The 19,048-nt window shown below is 41.1% G+C and overlaps 1 protein-coding gene and 1 long non-coding RNA gene across 3 annotated transcripts in view; one reads left to right on the top strand and one right to left on the bottom strand.

The window, feature by feature from the left end:
• Nucleotides 1-13,477: 13,477 nt before the first annotated feature.
• On the bottom strand, nucleotides 13,478-15,181 carry LOC128795778 (uncharacterized). Its single transcript, XR_008433634.1, has 3 exons — nucleotides 15,073-15,181; nucleotides 14,256-14,360; nucleotides 13,478-13,808 (listed from the first exon to the last, which is right to left on the bottom strand). It is a non-coding gene; the product is annotated as an uncharacterized LOC128795778 (long non-coding RNA).
• A 574-nt stretch (nucleotides 15,182-15,755) lies between these two features.
• Nucleotides 15,756-19,048, top strand: part of FSTL4 (follistatin like 4) — a 315,751-nt gene continuing 312,458 nt past the window's right edge. For both annotated transcript variants that reach the window (XM_053956322.1, XM_053956321.1), the window contains exon 1: nucleotides 15,756-15,902. The gene's annotated coding sequence lies outside the window, so the exon portion shown is untranslated. The remainder of the gene's footprint in view (nucleotides 15,903-19,048) is intronic.

The following is a 19,048-nucleotide window of genomic DNA, read 5'->3' as shown; positions in this document are numbered from 1 at the left end:
AGGAGACACTGGGGACATCACTGATGGAGAAGGATCATTTGAGTCTTATCTCTCTCTCCCTCTTTGTTTCCTGGAACTGAAAGAAGCCCACACCACATGGAAACCTTTTAGATCTATTTACTGAGAGATTTTTTTTTTCTGCTACAGATGTACAGGCTGATTGGCTTTGACAGTGTCTTGTCTGATGAGAAAGGCCCTCTGCTAATAAGCTAATATTCTCAGTTACACTCATAAATGATGCAGTGATCCTAACAGGCATTTCAGCTGTTACCAAAATGTCCCTGATCCATATGTTTAATTGCACTCAGAAATGCTGCAGGGACAGGGAAGGTTTGCTATTCCTGTCAGGGAAAAGGTATGGCTGTTAACATATTGTTGCTCTTTTCCATTTTTTTACACATCTTTTGCTAGATGAGCAGTGCTCATCTTCTGTCTGTGTCATGGAAGAAAAAAGCCATAGAACTGCATGTGAAAAGATGTTTTATCTGCTTTGCCTTGAACTAATGTCATATTTCTGGGTACCTGGTGGATGGAAGCTAGGTTCTTTAATGTCAATGCTCCCATGTGAGAGGATGTGATACCCCACTTCAGGTGGCAGTGTGTGAGATGTGAGGGGTAAAGTCTTGGGGCTGTTAGGCTGGGCCTCAAAACTGACTCATGTTTCTGAGTTTGTAGCTCTAAAACAAGTCATAGAAGATATGACAGGCCCCTGAAAAGAATTCCACCAGCTTCACCCCCCCACCTCCTCTCCCAGACTTAACTTAAAGGTACAGGACTCATGTCTGGGCATAAGGCAGACTATAGGGGATACAGTATCACAAAGTCACCCCAAGACATTTGGATAGGCTTCTTTATATGGAGGAGTCAAAATTGCCATCCTTCCTTGTTAAACTTGCTAAGTGCCTGGTTATGCTGGTTGCAAGAACAGCCAGGAGTCCTTGTGTTTTGTAAAACAAGACTTCACAGAAATCTTATAGTTTATGAACTTGTCAGCATCTCAAACAAGTTGTGTTGTGTGCTGCCTGAGTTGGGCTCTTGTTCCTCCTTTGTATCATGTATTATTGTTGTTTGGTTTTCTGCTAAGAAAAAAGCAAGTTATTTAAAACCAGTATCTGAACTGGCTTTATTTGACATCCATCTGTTCAATTTGCAGAGGCATGTCTTTTCCTGAAATTCCATGTGTTTTCTTTTCTTGACACAAAACATTTCTGTGAACACTCTTGGCAAAAGCAAGATTCTGCTCGAGCTGTAATGACCAGCCCAGATGTTCATCTTGCCCCAAGTCAAGGCTTGTGTTTCCAGCTTCCCACAAATTTGTGCAGAAGATGGAGAGCAAGAAACTCTTTGCATCCACAACCTGAATTGGAAATATGGGATGAATGATGTCCCCTATGTGTATGTTCAACTTGCATACTCAATAATTCACACCCATGCCCATGCTAATCATAACAGGCATACAAACATAAGCACAAAATCTGCCTTCACTCACTTTTTTTTTTCCTGCCAAAATTATTATCTCCCCCTTGAGTATTCCCTTCCTACCTTGAAAAAAATATCTCCACTTGTTACCCTGGAGCCTCTGGTTTTGTGTGTTTTTCTATTGATAAAAGCTGTATTTCTCAGGTCAAATTGTTGGCTTCCTGCACTACTCCAGGAGCAGATCAAGGCGTGGGTTATTCCTGTGTTCCCTTTCCATCGCTTGAGCAAAAGCCTTGTGTTTGAAGGAATTTGCCTGAATAGAACCCAGTAATTTCACTCACAATAATTAAGAAAAGCTGTCAGGAATGTCATGTTCCTTATATTTAATTCAGTAAGTATCATGTTGGTTCTGGAGTGCCAACTCCAGAACTCAAGGCAGGATGTCATTTTGTGCCCATGGGTGTGCATCTGGAAATTTATATTCTGTTTTTCTGACTACTGTTCAAAGGCTTGGACAATACTATGATCCCGTCAGTGACGAAAATTCTTTTGTCACCCTGTACTCACCGGAGTTGGGTTAAGTACCTTAGTGTTACTGGAAGAAATTTGACCTATAAGATGGTAAATATTCATTTTTTTACTCTGTAGTGATAACTGATTGCTATTGGCATGGTGAAAAAAAATATCTCCACAGGCCTTTCTGAAAAACATCTTTGAAATGGGAATAAGGCTGTTAATAATGATTGTTATAATGATGTCATGATGGGGAGGAACCTTTGAGGATAATGTCAGAGGAACATCTAGATGTCACCAGTGCAGAGTGTAGCCTAATTATTATGTGATGTAATAGCTTGCAGATTTCTTACCCAATAGTCCTTGAACCCACAGGAACAAGCACTTTTCCCTAACTGCATTTGTGGATTTCTTGGTGGAAATAATCTGTGACAGAGAGACATGAATAGCTCAATTGAAATTAAAAGGAATAATAAGAAAGGTGAAATCGCCAGCTGACATTTTCTTCAGAAAGGCAAACCTGAGTGAGTAAGCAATTGGAATAAGTAGCTCATTAGAGGGGCTGTGCCAGAGATGGAAACCTGCCAGTGGCAACCCTGCCCTGTATGAAAAACCATTGTACATGAAATATATATAGATATATATGTGCCTACCTTCTCTGTGGAGATGTAGGAAATTCAAAAGGGAAGGAAAAGTGAGGTTAATTATGAGCTTAGAAGCTTGCAGCTGGGTTGGTGCTATAAGGCAAAAAGTCATCAGCCAGGAATGTCTAATGAAGAGAAAGATTCTGGTGTGGTGTTTGATCACAGGGTGATTATGAACCACTAAAACAGTATGGCTGTATAAAAACCCAATGTAGTGTAAGATTAAACAGCTGAATTATTTTCTTCATTTATACAGAAGCTTTAATGTCTGAATACAGCACCAATCCCTTATAGTCAAAAGAGATGGATTCAAGCTGCAAAATATATAAAGCAAGGTGTAGAGAGTTTGATAATTATGTGTGAGAAAGTATCATAAAGGATGAAACTCAATGAGCCAAATCCATAGCTTATTTGTCCCAGCAAAATCAAAACTTTGAAGGTTTCTCTAAACAGACAGAGAGCAAGAACAAGGGAAGAATTTCATAACCCAAAAGGTGATACTGTGGTGATAGCAAATGAGTATAGATGAGCTGTAAATTAATGGGAGCAGCATGGTTCTGGGAAGCCCTTGCAGGACAAAAGAGAAAAGCCATTTAAGATGATGTTTGTCCCAAGTGATACAGGTATTGGTTTCTCAGGGGACAAAGTGGCTGTTTGGAAGGACAGTCCTTCCAGTCTCCTGTTTCTAACTTCTTTCCCTCTTACTCTTGATTAAGTAATAAGTACCTTCACTTACTATTTGGATGACTTTGTCACTGTTTGCAAAGTAATTTAATTCAGATATCTATTAAACAGCCACAAAAATATTCATGAATCCTGATTGTTTTGTAGATTTTAGTGCCACAATCAGTCAAAGAAGTTGTGCTATACCTTGGTGACTAGGCAGTAAAACACTAGCTCTGCGCTCCATATAAAGTGACAGAGATTTTAATTGCACGCTTGAAAGGTCTGAGGTTGTTTCTGAATGAATGAATGAATCTATTAGTGCCATTGTCTTTGACTATAAATGCTCCAGCATAATGACAAGGCAAAGCTATTACTTTGCCTTGCATGGAGCACTCCCACTCCCATATTGCTCAAATTGTTTTGTCAGTGGTCAACACTGCATTGAAATCGTGATCTCAACAAGCAAAGTGGACAACTAATGTAAAGTCCCACTGAACCCTCCAAAATTTAAATGATTTTCAGTTTATTAGATGAAGAAACCTTCCCCTAATTCACATCTCATACCCTGGCTGCAGAGCATGCAACTTGCCTGGCTTTAATACAAAGCTTTATTTATGCTGGTTAAATTTATTATACTAGTGTGGTTGGTCAGCTTAAGGGATTAAAGCCATTTTCTTTCCTCAAAAATAAGGAATCTGTTTTGTTTGGCTATATCTAGTACAATATCTTTGCAAAAGGCAGTCTCTAATGCCCAAAATACTAATGGAGAAAACCACTGGGAAGAGTTTTGTATCAAAACCAGAATTGTGTGCTTTATTACTGACAAAATATTATGTTGCCTGCTGGCTGCATGATTCTGAATCTTGCTTTAGCATCCACAGTCTTTTAAGATGTTTTTCTGCTGGTACAAAACCCTGTGATACATGGAAATCCTGGCTGTAGTTGTCTCTTTGTGTGTTGGAGAGCTTTGCCAAAATAGCTGGGTAAATAAGAGTTTATCTTTACTACTAAAAAAGGTCCATTTATCATCTTACTAATGAATGTTGAATATAAAATATGTATGAATGATGCCACACAAAAATCGCTGTGAAGACTGGATGTATTAATTGCAGTGCTTTGACTAACTCAAGTTTATTTGTGGTAAAACTGAAGTGGTTTGCTCTTGTTGGAGTCTATGTTCTGAATATTTTTAGCCTAAAAAGACACATTCTTTTTGTTCAGACATGACAAGCTCCTGCTGTTGTCTTCCTTAATGTCAACCAAAGAGTGCTTTGGGCACAGTTATTATTTATATCAATTCTGCAGATTGTATCTTGCTGGAGTACTGGAGTTCAGTGGAATTACATTGATGCAAAATGCTGTGCTTATATGTTACACTTCATGGGAATGGTTATAGAGCCAGGAGTTAAGTGCCCCAGTATGAGTGAGGGGTCTGCAGGCTGGGTGAAATTACTCCAGGTCATGGGTTTACAGAGAAGGTGAACCTTGGGCATTGAAGAAATGGGCAGAATTATTTTATCAAAGCTTGCTCCCCACTGTCCTGCACCAGGTCTGGATTCCTGCTGCTGAATCCAAGGTTTTCCTCCTCTTTCTGCCAGGCTCCATAAGACACAATACAATATCTCTATATGTTAACACAAAACTCAGCAAGTGACTATCATAGACCATAGGTAGAGTGGAAAATAATGGTAAAAAGAAGCTGCATAAGGACATATAATTATTTGCATGAAAAATCTCACAGCTGAGAATAATAGATGGGGGAATGAGGGAGGGAGAGATTTCCATTTAATAATGATCTGTCTGGGTCAAAGGGACAGACAAAAATTTGGAATTAATCCTGGGCCTCTCTGAGTAGTTATCTGCATATTTAGGAGCCTTAAATCCATAGATCCCGCTCCCATTACTCAGATTTGTGGGTTTTCTGCTCTCATTGCTGCCTTGGAACATATATATGCTGAGCAATAGAAAGCCTGAAGTTACATCTTTCATTCCTAACTGCAGAAAAGCAGTAAGACTAAATGACTGAAATACAGCATTAGGGAACAAAATCTTCCTCCTCCCTCATTTTCTTCCTCCATGACACCAGCTAATGGCATGTCCACAGAATTATTATATAGAAGGATATCATCTATGAAAGAAAACCTGAGCATCACTTCTCTACTCTGTGACACTGGAAGGGATATATCTGTGGCATAAAATTGTTGTATCTAGGCTTGGAGTCAGATTCAAAATGTGTGATGATGTCTTATCTAATAGGATAAGTTAACTCTTGCAAAAGAAAGCAGCATGCTTGTCGAGGGTGTCAATAAATTTACACCTGTGTTTCCTCCTGTGAGCAGAAAGCAGACAACAAGAGAGCTAACAAATGATCCCTCTCCTCCCATGCCTTAAACATCACTATAATTATGGGAGAACAATGGCAACTTCTATCACCATCACGAAACGAGGAATTTACTGTCACATTTCTCCTGGGACCTAATTTAAAGCAGTGTTCTTAGAGAAACTCAGGTCAAGAGTAAAGAAGAAAAAGTTGATGGAGATATGGTTTGACAGCTGGAATATCACAGAGCATACCAGGTTAAACATGGAGGGATTTATGGAAAAGGACTTCTTACAGGGAATATGTCTGACTAAGAATAGCAAAGCTTTTCTGTTTCTTGGTATATAACTTCCCTTACAAATGCATGCTGGAAGTGCAGACAGTTTTGCCAGAAGTGTTTTCATTGATCTGCACCTTTTGCAGCAGTCCTGGGCCATGAGTCTTACCATTTTTTTCGGAAGAAGTCCAGGATTTTGCACTTGGGTCAGTGATGTGGCTGCACCTCTTTGAAGAAAATGTAGTCTGAAGGCAGAGCATCCCTCCATCTGCTGGGTATTAATCCCACAAGGGTTTCTTGTCTCTTACTCATTGATAGATGCTGTAACTTACATGAATTAAGTAATAATCTTTCTGGCCAGGGGTGTGTGACTTTGGACACCCAGCAATGGGTATTAAATCCATCTTCTTGACTTGGACTTCAACATTTAAGAAAATGCCTAAATTAAGCAGAAATTGACATTTTCCCTTTAGGTTTCTGTGCACTGTGTAACATGCCTTCCACATGTGTTCTAGGACTAAATTTAGTGCAAGGATTTGTCAGAAGCACAACAACTAAATTTCTTTTCCTAACTTTTCAGAAAGGAAGGAAAAAGAACATACTCTTTAGCTTTAGTCAATATTCTTAGCTTCAGAGAGGCAAACAGGTATCCTTTAGCTGTCAGTTCCTTGTAATTTGTTTTAAACTTTTGCAAAGGTCATGTAAGAGAAGGAGTGGGGGGTACCTGCAGGGAAATGTCTCTTTTTTACAGTAAAAGCAGGAACTCACAGCTAAGGCTATTTTTGTGGATTTTTCTAACAGAATAGGGTTTTTAAACTGCTTTTATATTCTTGATTTTTTTATATATTGCTAAAGGTAGCAGACCACTTTAGCAATATTAAAAAAAATGCCCCATAGGGTCTTTGAATTAAATGCTTCTTTTGGTTTAAATGGTTTGATACTTTGAAATAAAGAATGGTGAGGCCTCTTATATTTGAAGGCTTTGCTGTTTGAAACATCACTTTTGTTTTATCACCCAAAATGTCCTCCGGGATCCTGAGAACACTTTTACAAAGGAGGAGTCCAAAAGTCACCTGTTTATGGCAAAGCTGCTCTCCAGAGGAGGGGAATAAGTGAAAATAAAGCCATTCACCTCAAATAAAGTAAAAATAGAGACAAATATTATTAAGCTGTAATAAATGATGAAATGTTGCCAGGCTGGAGAGGAGGAGACCAGAGGGTAAGGAAGAGAATGGGGATCACAAGTAATAGAACAAGAGGAATGGTCTCAGGTTGTGCCAGGGAAGGTTTAGGTTGGATGTTAGGAAGAATTTCTTCAGGGAAAGGGTTTTCAAGCAACAGAACAGACTACCCAAGGCAATGGCTGAATCACCATTCCTAGAGGTATTTAAAAGATGTGTAAATGTGGTATGTGGGGACATGGGTTATGTGGCCTTGGCAGTGCTGGGTTAATGTTTGGACTTGGTGATCTCAGCGGGCTTTTCCAACCAAAATGATTCTGTGATTCTATGATGATTAAATAGCAGGATCTCATCCTGTGGGATGATCCTCCAGTTATTGATAGTGCCCATTTTACAGGCAAACAGTGTCAGCTGGGCAGGATGAGCCACCTCCTGCTCCCATCCTCAGAGGTGCTGCCCCAAGGTGAAAATAAAGGTCAGGAACATCAGAGGCATTGCCACTCTGTAATCGGGAATGACTGACTAATTGACCCAAACACAGAACAACACCTCAGATAAAGCTGACAGGGATCACTTGGTCATTACAACACAAACCACTGCCAAGCCTTTTAGCAGCAGTAATGTAAAAAGCAAACAATATTGTGTTAAAAAGAAAGGTCAGACAGCACTATAAAATTATCGGAAATTGAGCATGCTCCTTGTGAAGATTTGCAGTCTTCATTTTTCTAAGAGAAACTGTATAAAGGTGGTGCCAAACTTCAGGTTTTCTATGTATTACATGCCACTGAGAAATATTTTTGTATGGCATATTTACTTAAAAATATCAATTTTCATGGGTTCTAATCAACAAATTCGGGAGCTAATGCATGCTGCTGAGTTTTCCCAGACCCTGGCCATATTGTGTTTTCTCTAAACAAAGCCATGCTTAAGAGCAATCACAAGCTGGTAAAGCTAAAAGCAGTGTTTCTACAGCGCAACACAGCTACACTGTCTTTATTTTTGCAATTTAAGTGGAGTAGCAAGAGCTGCTCTGCATGGCCCAAATTTTCTCTTGCTGAAGTGGGACAACAGGAGATGGTTCTGCTCTATGGAGAAATAGCTCAAGGCAGGGTAGAGGGAGATGTTCTCAGCCATTAGTAAAGCCAAGCTTCATCACCACTCTCCAGGTCTTTGCTTGCAGTTCAGGCAGAGGACATTTGCTTTGGCATGCACAGTCTAAAAATAGTTCATTTGATCCACATTGGGAGAGGGGCATCCAAACCCAGGGACATGGAATAACCCTGCACATGTCTGCTCCTAGAGCATCCTTTCTCAGGTCACCAGGAGTCCTTCCCTTTGACCTCCTCTGAGGGCTCTGCTCTTACATCTCATTGTATATAAAGTGCATTTTTCACATAAAGAAACCCATGTTGTAACATGAAAGTATATTTTTCCAAAAAGACATTTTTGGCACCCTGACAAAGGTCATCTACACATGCCAGCTCTTCTTTTAAAATCTCAAATTCTCCAGTGCAGTAATGATGTTGAAATATGTTTTCATGCTCTAGAAACTTGTTTATTGGGTAATTCAGTTTGGCTGCTGCAGAATGAAAAATATTATCTTCAAATTGGTTTAAGGTCTTAGAAAAAGTCTCATTCAATATACAGGTTTATTAATTTGGTAGGTTTGGGAATTTTCAAGCTTTTAATCTGTGAATATGAATTTTAAAAATCTGGATTACTGGAGTAATATATAAATGGGTTAAATAAAAAAATATATAATGAGATTTTCTGAAGAAGGATGTAATCCACAGCAATTATTCAAAATTTATCGTTAGAAGAAAAAATAATCCTATTTTGTGTTATAACTGCAATGTAAAAGAAAAGGTTACACCCAAAATGGGTGCTTGGCTTTGCAGCTTGATTCAAGGTTTCTGTTGGGAAACTCAGTCCCAGCAGCTGACCTCGTGCCTTACTACCATGCAGAACAACAGCTGGATTGAATGCATGCCAGAGAGTGCACTAATTCCAAAGTGCCAATCACCCTATGAAAAGCCAAATTAAAATGTACCAACTAATAAGATCTAATTTCATCATCCTTTAGCACTAGAGATGAATGAGCAGTGTAATTAGACGAACAGTGTCAATGGGCTTCAGAGAATTGTTTTTAAGAAAAGCTAACAGTACCTAAGAAAAAATTGGATTGATGGGATTTGGGATGTAGATTAGATAGCATTTTTGGTGAAATGCCTACTGATAAACAATGGGGTCCCATGAGGGATCAGATGCAGAAGGGCTTGAAAGGAAGGTTAGATTAGGTATCAAGAAGAAATTCTTTACTGTAAGGGTGGTGAGGCCCTGGAACAGAGAAGTTGTGTTTTCTTCATCCCTGGACATGTCCAAGGCCAGGCTGGATGGGGTTTGGAGCAATCTGGGATAGTGGAAGGTGTCCCTGCCCATGGCAGGGGACGGGATGATCTTCAAGGTCCTTCCAATCCAAACCATTCTGTGGTTGCACGAAGCTGTTCAGCACTGTACATCTGCTTCATGGAAGACACAGAGATCTGACCTTACTGCTGTCTCTTCATGAGAAGCACCTGCATCATTAGACTAGAATTTACAGTGATTTTCATACCTTGATCACTTAAGAATAAATTTAACCTTAAAATTAGAAATATGTAGTTCTGTTCAAGGATCTGTTAGCTCAGGTGGATCACGCTGACCTGGTCCTTCAGTACTTTTGCCACTTGCCCAGTACATGTGTGCAACAGCTCTTCCCCTCCAAAAATCTTTGCAAATTAACTTAATTAGCAAATGACCTACAATGAAAGTACAATGCTATTCTGCATCCAAGGAGTTTCACTGACAAGTCTCAAGGTAGTGGAACATTTTTATCTACAAATCAATAGCCAGGCTCCCCAACACTTGTTCTATCAGACGATCCAAGCTGTGATAGCACAGCAATCAGTCATAGCCACAAGAGAACAATGCTGGCTTCTAATGACATGAGTGTTATCGGAGATTTGCAGGACCTGATCAATTGAACAAGACAATAGATGGCAATCAATAGTTTTCTATCATTATAGCAACCCCATTCATACTGCTGGAGTAAGAGGTTTGTCAGAACTTAATTTCATGCAATTTCTTCTGTGATTTTATCCACTCAGGTGTTTGAACTCAAACTCAATTTACCAGATTTATGCTTTGAAGCTGGCTTTTCTTACATTGAGAGAGCTGAGTGATTTGTTTTGGTAACAACTTTTTACTGAAAATTGTTTTTCTGCATATCCAAAAAAGGGAAGGCTAATGAGGAATTGCATTCATAGAATGGTTTAGATTGGAAGAGACCTTAAAGATCATCCAGTTTCAACTCCTCTGCCATGGACACCTTCCACTAGACCAGGTTGTTCCAAGCCCCATCCAACCTGGCCTTGGACAAGACACAGGGAGAGTTGCAGAGGGGGTAACACTGCCTGAGGGCCACAACTGCTGTCGTCACTATCAGAAAACAGGGCAAGGTGGCCCATGCTCCATAAAATTGCAACCACCTCTCTTGCTGCTCCATCTGTCTTGTATCTATTGGTGTCCTTGGCTCAGTGTTGGAGTACAAAGCTTAAAACCTTGAATTCTGGCATTTATTTTTTGAATACTCCTGTGCAAGTAGAGCATGACATGAAAGTCTTCTCAGTCAATATTTTTCAAAAATAGAAGCCAAAATCTGTCTCCTGTAGCCAGGCTTTTAAATTGAATATCTGATTTTCTCAATGCTAAGACCCAGCTTGCTCCTATTAATTTGATACTCCACAGTCTTGAAACCAGCTATTTATGAAAAGAATAATGCATTTAATAGCTTAACTTCTGGTTTCTTTTTCCATCAGCCCAGCTGTTGTTATGCTTGTGTTTTTAAATCTGGTGATCTGGTCATGGTGAGTGTCAGGTTGACAGACCCAGCCCATCTGCAGCAAGCACATGAAGTTTCACCCTGGGTTGTCAGCTCTGAGGTCACTCCACCTCTTCTTGCAGATGCTGGGTTGAGCAAGGGGCTGTTGTTTTTCCCCCCTGCTTAAAATAGTGAACACTGCCTTGGAGTGAGTCTTTGAAGCAGCTCTGCCAGGACCAGCTTCTCCATTAAATTTAGGGCAAGGTGATTTAATTTAATTAAGACGAGGTAAAACACTTGTGCCTTGGAATTGCTCTGTGCCTTTGCTTGGTGTAGGCTTGTTAGCTGAGCTCTTTTAACATGACCACTGGCCCAAAGTAACCCAAAACTTTTATCTGGGAAAGCACCGGTGCTTGGGACTTGCTGTCTGAGAGAAATAACATGCCCTAGCAGAGGAGGCCCCAGGGCCAGCAGGCACCTGCTGGGCAGGACAGGACCCATAAGTTACTTCAGCTCCAAAGAGGCTTTTTTGCTCAGCCCACAAACCATCACCTGTGTTTGATGGGAGCTAAAGTTCATGGTTTGCTTATCAGACCAATGGGAAAAGGAGTTCTTATTACAGTGTCATATACCTGTCCTGCTTGTTAAAAACATAACGGGGGCTTAGGATCAGGCTCCCACCTTTGTCTGGAAGCCAAACTGCTGGCCATGAGGAAAGCTCAGTGCACTGCTTTCATTCATTATCTTGCTGGGTAAATAATTCAGTTTAATACTTTCTTGTGATCTCTTGACATTTCTACAGCTTGCTTGTGCACACAGCCATCAATTTAATCACATATTACAGCTGAATTTGGGTATTTGGGTTGCTGACTGGTTATTATTTTTGGACTCACAGACAGGAGCATATCTCTTTATAAATTCTTTATCATATTTCTAGAGAAATATCTCATTTGAATGTAATTAACTTAGCCACTATACAATTAGTTTATAGGATTTATTAATGCAACTATTAAAGCCAGCTAACAAGCTCTGGCAATCCCTATGTGGATTTTAAACCACAATACAGACAAGCATAATAATAAAAGGGAAACATTTTAATATTCTCCTGTGGGTGAAATCCTGGATTCCCTACTTGTTTTACACCATCTTCAAATTAAAGTGCCTGCCAGCAGTTCCAACACTGAGGCCTTCACTCAGTTTTTACTTTGGCTGCTTTAGGCAAAATCTTTGCTCTTTTTTACTTTTTGTAATTTTGTAATTACTTTTTGTAATTTTTGGTTGGTTGATAGGGTTGTTTTTTTTGTTTTTGTTTTTTTTTTTTTTTGTGTTTTTTTTTTGTGTTTGGGCATTTTTGTGGATATTTTCTGTATGTATAAGGGGGGTATTTGAGAAAAAACCATTTCTGATTGGACTTCTAATGTGTTTAAGTTGTCATGATTAATGAAAGAAAATTATTTGTAGAATTGCTTTTGATCCTGGATGCTGCCTTAGCAGAGGCCTGTACACCTTGAAAGGAAAATTAACACTGTGACAATTTAATGAGTATGGACTCAGAGCATGGAAATTTTTATAATTCCACTGTTCTGTTTGAAAGATTTGTTATTCTTATAGGTTTATGTATTCATAACGGTTTATATATATGTAGGATTGATTAAAAATATTAATAAATAATATAAATTAAAAAAACCTAAATCAAACCCTGAAGCCAAAAGTTCTACATACCATATTTTCTATTCATTAATAAATTAGAAAATGGTGCCTTTTTATCTTCAAGATTCCCACTTGAGATAAAATGACAAAGATGAGGTTTTCATTGCAAGGTTGTTGGATTTGGCTTTATGTAGATTCAGCTTATAAGAATTAAAGGGTATTTTAACTGTGCACCTTGACTTGCCACTGTGGCTTTCATGGCAGAGATGTGAGTTTTTTTGCCCAGAATGAACCACCAAGCCCTTGAACAAAATATAAAATTGTGTAGTCACAGGTGGGTCCATAAAGGTTGTGTGGTCCGACCCAGCGAACGGGCACCTGCATGCCCCAGCAAATGGGGCAAGGGGGAAAGGGGGACAGGGCCCACAGTGTCCACAGCTGCAGTGACCCCAGGCCTGTGGTCATCATCCCCCTGGAAGGCACAGAGCTGCAGCCATCACTGGAGCAGATGAAATTGTTGTAATGAAATCGTGGGGTGTGTGATGCCTCTGGAAAGAGCAGCGCCTTGGGAAGCCATGGCATGTGCTGCTGGCCTTGGCTTGTGTGTGCATGGAAAAGAACGAGTCTGAACACTGAAAGGCCTGAGTGCTGTTCATCTCCTGCTGTGCAATTTTTACATGAGGAATGGCGCAAACGCAAATTGTAGAGTGAAGTTGTTTGCTACCAAGTGTGGAGTGTATTGATGGCCAGCTTGGATGGGGCTTCTGCTCTAATGGAAGCTGTTCCTGCCCATCGCTGGGGGTTTTGTAACAATGAGCTTGGAGATCCTTCCTACCCAAATCATTCTAGGATTCTATATATCTGATTGTCCACTCAAAAATGCAGGTTTCCTGTTTGCCATGCTAAGACCATGCCCTTTTAAAGAGCCTGGCCACTCCAAACTCTCTGTTTAATACAAAGTTTCTTCTCTTGCTTGGAGCTTGCTCTACCCTTGGACTTGAGTGAGAAATTAACCTTGGAGCCCATAGGTTTTTCCAGGAGGCCCAGAGAGCAGAGGATACTGGTAGGGATTATTGAGTTTATGGAGGTGTGCACCTTTTTGAGGTCAGGAGCTGTGATTTCCCTGATTTAGATATGTTTGTTCTCCTTCAAAGCCTCTTATGCAGATTTGTCATGTGAGAACGGGTGCTCCCAGCAGTGTTGGAGGTGCTTTGCCACATATCATGATTTGAGATTTCTGACTTTACTCCAGGTGACACATCAGATTGATTTAAATATTCTGTTGAAAAATAGAAATTATTTTCAGAATAAATTTTTTCCCTTTTCGCTTTACTGGATAGTTATTTTCACAAAAATGATAGAGGAGAGAGCATTACTGGAAAAATGAGTTCTATCTTTGAATAGGAAAATGATATATGTTTACATAAATAAACATAGAGGGTAAATAGGCCATTGTTTAGAAATTTCAGGTTTTGAATGAGCATACATTGAAGAAATGACTAATGTTATAAGCATCAAACCTAAATAACAATAATTCAGTTTTCATAAGCCCAGGTCATTCTGTGTTTTAAAGCTTCAGGTTTAGCTATAAAGGCTGGAAATTTCATTGTGCTAAACTTAAAAGCAGCCTTGTCATTACTTCCACGTGGCCAGAATTTCATCCTGCTGCGAAACCACAAGACGATTTTCTTTGCTGATTTCGTATTTTCCTCGTTAGAATACTCACTTCAGAGTAGACAAATAAATGAGGATTTCAGCTATTTGAACACCTAGAAAGTGGTGAGAATGGTTTCCTTTCTCCCAGACCTGTGACCTGGAAGCAAAGTCTCAGCTGTACAAGGGGCAGAGAGAAAAATCAGGAGTAAATTCTGACATGGAGCTGTTTATGTAGAGCAACAATCATACAGAAGTGACAAAACATCTGAGATATGCACAGTATAAGAGAGGCTGATTCCCAATGGATAATACAATTTAAATATTTATTATTATAGCATTATGTTTTTCCAAGGTTTGTCAAGCTCAAGTTTGATTCAATGTCAGTGCCATTAAAATTGCTACTATTGCTTCTTTCTTTTCTCCTTATACTGAACAATTATATTACCTCTTTGATGGAAACTTATATTTTATATCACTCATTTCTCCCTTCAAAAATATTTTCCTTGAAAATGAGTTAAGCTTAATAAAATAGACTGACTTAATTCTGAAAGAAACTGTCCCTTTAGGGTTGTAATGCTGTTAATTTATCTATTATGTTATCTTTTAGTTAACTCAGAGGATCTTCCTTGAGGAGCTCATTATGGTTTGAATGGTTTTGAAGAGAGAAGTTACACTAAACCAGGCTCATGGAAGATGCTTTTTTTTCTTTTTTTTTCATTTATAAAGGGATAAAAATATGGAGAGTATAACAAGCTTTGCCCCGATGTGGGCTGCCAGGACGGGGCAGGTGTGTTCCCTGCTGCCTCTTGAGCTCTGGCCTCCCGCCTTCAGTCCCATTTGTGATGGCTGTGGCACACATCTGCAATGGCTCAGTGAAGGACACAAACCTGGAGATGAGTCTCACCAGGGCTGGAAACAAGATGTTTTTTGCCAAGTTGCTTAGGTGTAAAATTAATTGCTGGAGTAATGTGGGTGGAGACAAGTTCTATTATGACATGCCCATCTGTGAGGTGAGGAGACTCTACCACAAATGAAAAGGCATAAAAGGAAAAAAAAAAAAAAAAAGCTAATACCAAGAGAGTTTCCCAATCTCCAGAGTGAAGGGCAGTGCTATCAAAGGACTTGCAGGTTTGGCATCACAGACCTGGATTATGGGGATGTGCCTGTGCACTGGGCTGTTCTTACTTTTAACTGAATGGTCATTGAGCAGACTTGCCCAAAATGTAAGTAAAGACAAAAATTCACCAGCATTTCTGTTGTGTGTTGTACACAGGGGCAGATATGAAGAGTGGGGTGATACTTCAGCTCACAGGGAACCCAGTGCTTTGCTGTGGCTTATTAATCAGTGATGTATCCTAAAAGTGCTCATGATTATTACATTCTTCTCATTTTCTGTGTGATTTAATAGGATCTGTAATTTTGAAAAGAAGCCATTGCTTGAAAGGCAGAAGCACCCTTATGTGGTAAGCATGGTTTCCCTGAGAGCACCTGGAAGACTCTCCAGTGCATCACCAGCCAGGACACTTCTGTGACCTCACAGCACCACACAACGGTTTGAGCTTCTGGAACTTTAAAGCTCATTTCATTCCCACCCCTGCCATGGCAGGGACACGTTCCACTAACCCAGGTTGCTTCAAGCCCCATCCAGCCTGGCCTTGAACACTTCCAGGGATGGGGCAATCACAACTTCTCTGGGCAACCTGTGCCTCACAAACCTGTAAGTCAAGAAATTCTTCCTGATATCTAAACTAAATTAGAGATTGTCCTGAACTCCCCGCTTGCAGCTGCATCATTCCCCTTTCTGTGGCTGTTTGGATTTACCTGTTCTGTGCATTTCTAAAACTGCCTGTAACAAAGCCAAATCTCTAAAGAAAACAATTGCTTCTCTGGACAGAGAGCTGTTATATCATCCCTTAAACTACATCTGCACCTGGGTTGTGTTCACAAGGCCAATTTATCATTATTCTGTTTACTGGGCAAACATTGGACTGTCTTTCATGTGTATTGCCTTTGGTCTTAAATGATCCTATCAAATTTTAAATGATCTGCCTCTATTATGGTTTTGGCAGCATCTTTTTGCATTATCTATGGTGAGCCTATTAACCCTCTCTAAGTGCACCTATCTTCTCTCTTAATTTCCTGAGTTAAACATCATTATGAAATCACAGACCTCTATGAAGTTAAAAGCCAGAAAAATCAGTATTTTTTTTCACATCAAATGATATTAGGAGAGATTTGTACTGTACTTGCACTGACATTTACCTATACACTTCTGCATCAATGAGTTGTGATAGTTTTCTTTTTTTATATTGAAACAGAAATTGCTGCAGGCTAATGCAATGAAAAAATATATTCCTTGACTTCTTTTCTGCTTATCTGATTTATTTTCTAAACTGAAATCTTCTAATGTAAACTCTAAATCCTGTCCTGAAAATAGCCTAATAACAGTCCCAAATCCAGTTTAATGTGCACAAGTGAGCAGTTTTGTAAATATACACGAAGGAGATGAGTTGAAGCCCCCTTGGAAAACATGGTGCCCTAAGATAGAGAAGATTCAAGGTTAGATTTCTATGTTGTTTTCCTCACCTACATCTTCAGGGACTTGGAATCCATTTACTCAAACATATAAACCATAACCTGGTCTAGTGGGAGGTGTCCCTGCCCATGGCAGGGGGTAGGAACTAAGTGGTCTTTAAGGTACGTCCCAACCCAAATCCTTCTATGATTCTATGGATTTTCAGGCCATGTCTTCCAGTGGAGATTTTCCAGGCACAAATAGACAGGAGTTCCAGCTGGCCTCAGTGGGGACATTGCTGACAGCCAGGTGCTGTCTGTGTAATTCCAATCATAACATTTGACATTGTGTCTCTTTAGCTAATACCTTCTTTCACATGTCTATTGCTCAGAAAATAGACTTCCTAATGTACAGGTGGGTGGTGTGGCACAAGCTTGCACTGACATCCAGGTGAGACAGGCAGTGCTGGCAGAAGAAAATTGAGTCCATTTTAGAGCAGAAGAGCTGAGGCACAGAGTGAACTGACGCCTTATCTGAGAAGAGAGTGGAAGACTTAAGTAGGGCTGAAAGGGGACCTTGATCATTTTAAAGCTGTACGTAAGTACATCTTAAGTCCTTAAGAAGTCCTAAGACAGTCCATCTGTCTTTTCTGCTGCTGCTCTTGGGATGTTGGAGGTGCTTTCTGTAGTTTCACCATCAATATTTGCGAAGTCATCCTGAAGTGCCCAGTTTGGTGCAGTGTAGATTAATTTTTCTCTTTGTTTTTACACTGAGCATCTCACACGGAGGTCCCTTAACATCTGGGCTTCCAGCTGTAAGACTTTCACCTTGCTCCCCCTCTCCCACACTGGCTGCTGAACCTGGGGTGCTGTATGACAAGATGATGACAGCCACGCCTGTTAACAGCTAATTCGTTCTGACTACCGAGACTAAAGGTGTAGAGTTCCCACTGTTGTGGTTTGGTGCTGGCCCAGTGCCAGGCACCCATGAAAGTCGATCACTCATCCTCCCCTGCTACAGCTGGGCAGAGGAAACAAAAAAATTTAACAAAGGGCTCATGAGTTGAGATAAGGACCAGAAGAAAACACTCCAAGGGCAAAACAGGCACAACTCAAAGGTACAAAGTGATTTTATTACTATCACAATCAGAGGAGAATAATAAGAAGTGAAGTAAAATACCTCAAAAACATGTTTTTTCCTCCCAGCCCCTCCCTCTTTCCCACCAAAAGTGCAGGGAGGTAGTGTGGGGGTTTTGGTCAGTCAAAAAAACCCAAGATTTTCTTCTGCTGTTCAGGGAGAGGAATCCTTCCCCTGTTTGGCTGTGGGGTCCATCTCTCACGAGGCAGTTCTCCGTGAACTTCTCCAGAGTGTTTCCAATCTCTCTCTCAGTCCTCCCAAAACAGCTGTGCCGTGGATCACGCTTCCATGGGGTGCAGTCCTCCAAGGCCAGGCTGCTCCAGCCTGGAAGCAAGACCCTCTCTCCACTGAATCTTCCACTGGGTCACAGCCTCAGCCAGGCATCCACCTGCTCCAGCATGGACACCTTCCCCATGGATTGTGGGTGGATCTCTGCATCCCCCGTGGATCCCCAGGGGCTGGGGGTGGATCTCTGCATCCCCCGTGGATCCCCAGGGGCTGGGGGTGGATCTCTGCATCCCCCGTGGATCCCCAGGGGCTGGGGGTGGATCTCTGCATCCCCCGTGGATCCCCATGGATTGTGGGTGGATCTCTGCATCCCTGTGGATCCCCAGGGGTTGTGGGTGGATCTCTGTATCCCTGTGGATCCCCAGGGGTTGTGGGTGGATCTCTGTATCCCTGTGGATCCCCATGGATTGTGGGTGGATTTCTGCATCCCCCGTGGATCCCCAGGGGTTGTGGGTGGATCTCTGCATCCCCATGGATCCCCAGGGGCTGGGGGTGGATCTCTGCATCCCTGTGGATCCCCAGGGGCTGTGGGTGGATCTCTGCACTCCCCGTGGATCCCCAGGGGTTGTGGGTGGATCTCCGCACTCCCTGTGGATCCCCAGGAGTTGTGTGTGGATCTCTGCACTCCCCGTGGATCCCCAGGGGCTGCAGGGGCTCAGCTGCCTCACCATGGTCTCACCTTGGCTGCAGAGGAATCTCAGCTCTGGCCCCTGGAGCTCCTCCTGCCCTTCCCTCTCCACTGCCCATGGTGTCTCCATGTTGTTTCCCTCACATGTTCTCACCTCCTCCTCTTCTCTGGATAGGAAAAAACTGTGCCCCACTTTACTTTGATTTTCTTCTCAATTCTGTTATCACAGAGGCGTTACCAACCTCTCTCATTGGCCCAGTCTTGGCCAGCAGCATGTCCATCTTCAGAGCCATCA

The sequence above is a fragment of the Vidua chalybeata genome, chromosome 15 (genome assembly GCF_026979565.1).
Source record: "Vidua chalybeata isolate OUT-0048 chromosome 15, bVidCha1 merged haplotype, whole genome shotgun sequence".
NCBI lineage: Eukaryota > Metazoa > Chordata > Aves > Passeriformes > Viduidae > Vidua > Vidua chalybeata.
The sequence above is the reverse complement of the archived record's forward strand: the minus strand, read 5'-3'. Positions and strand labels throughout refer to the sequence as shown.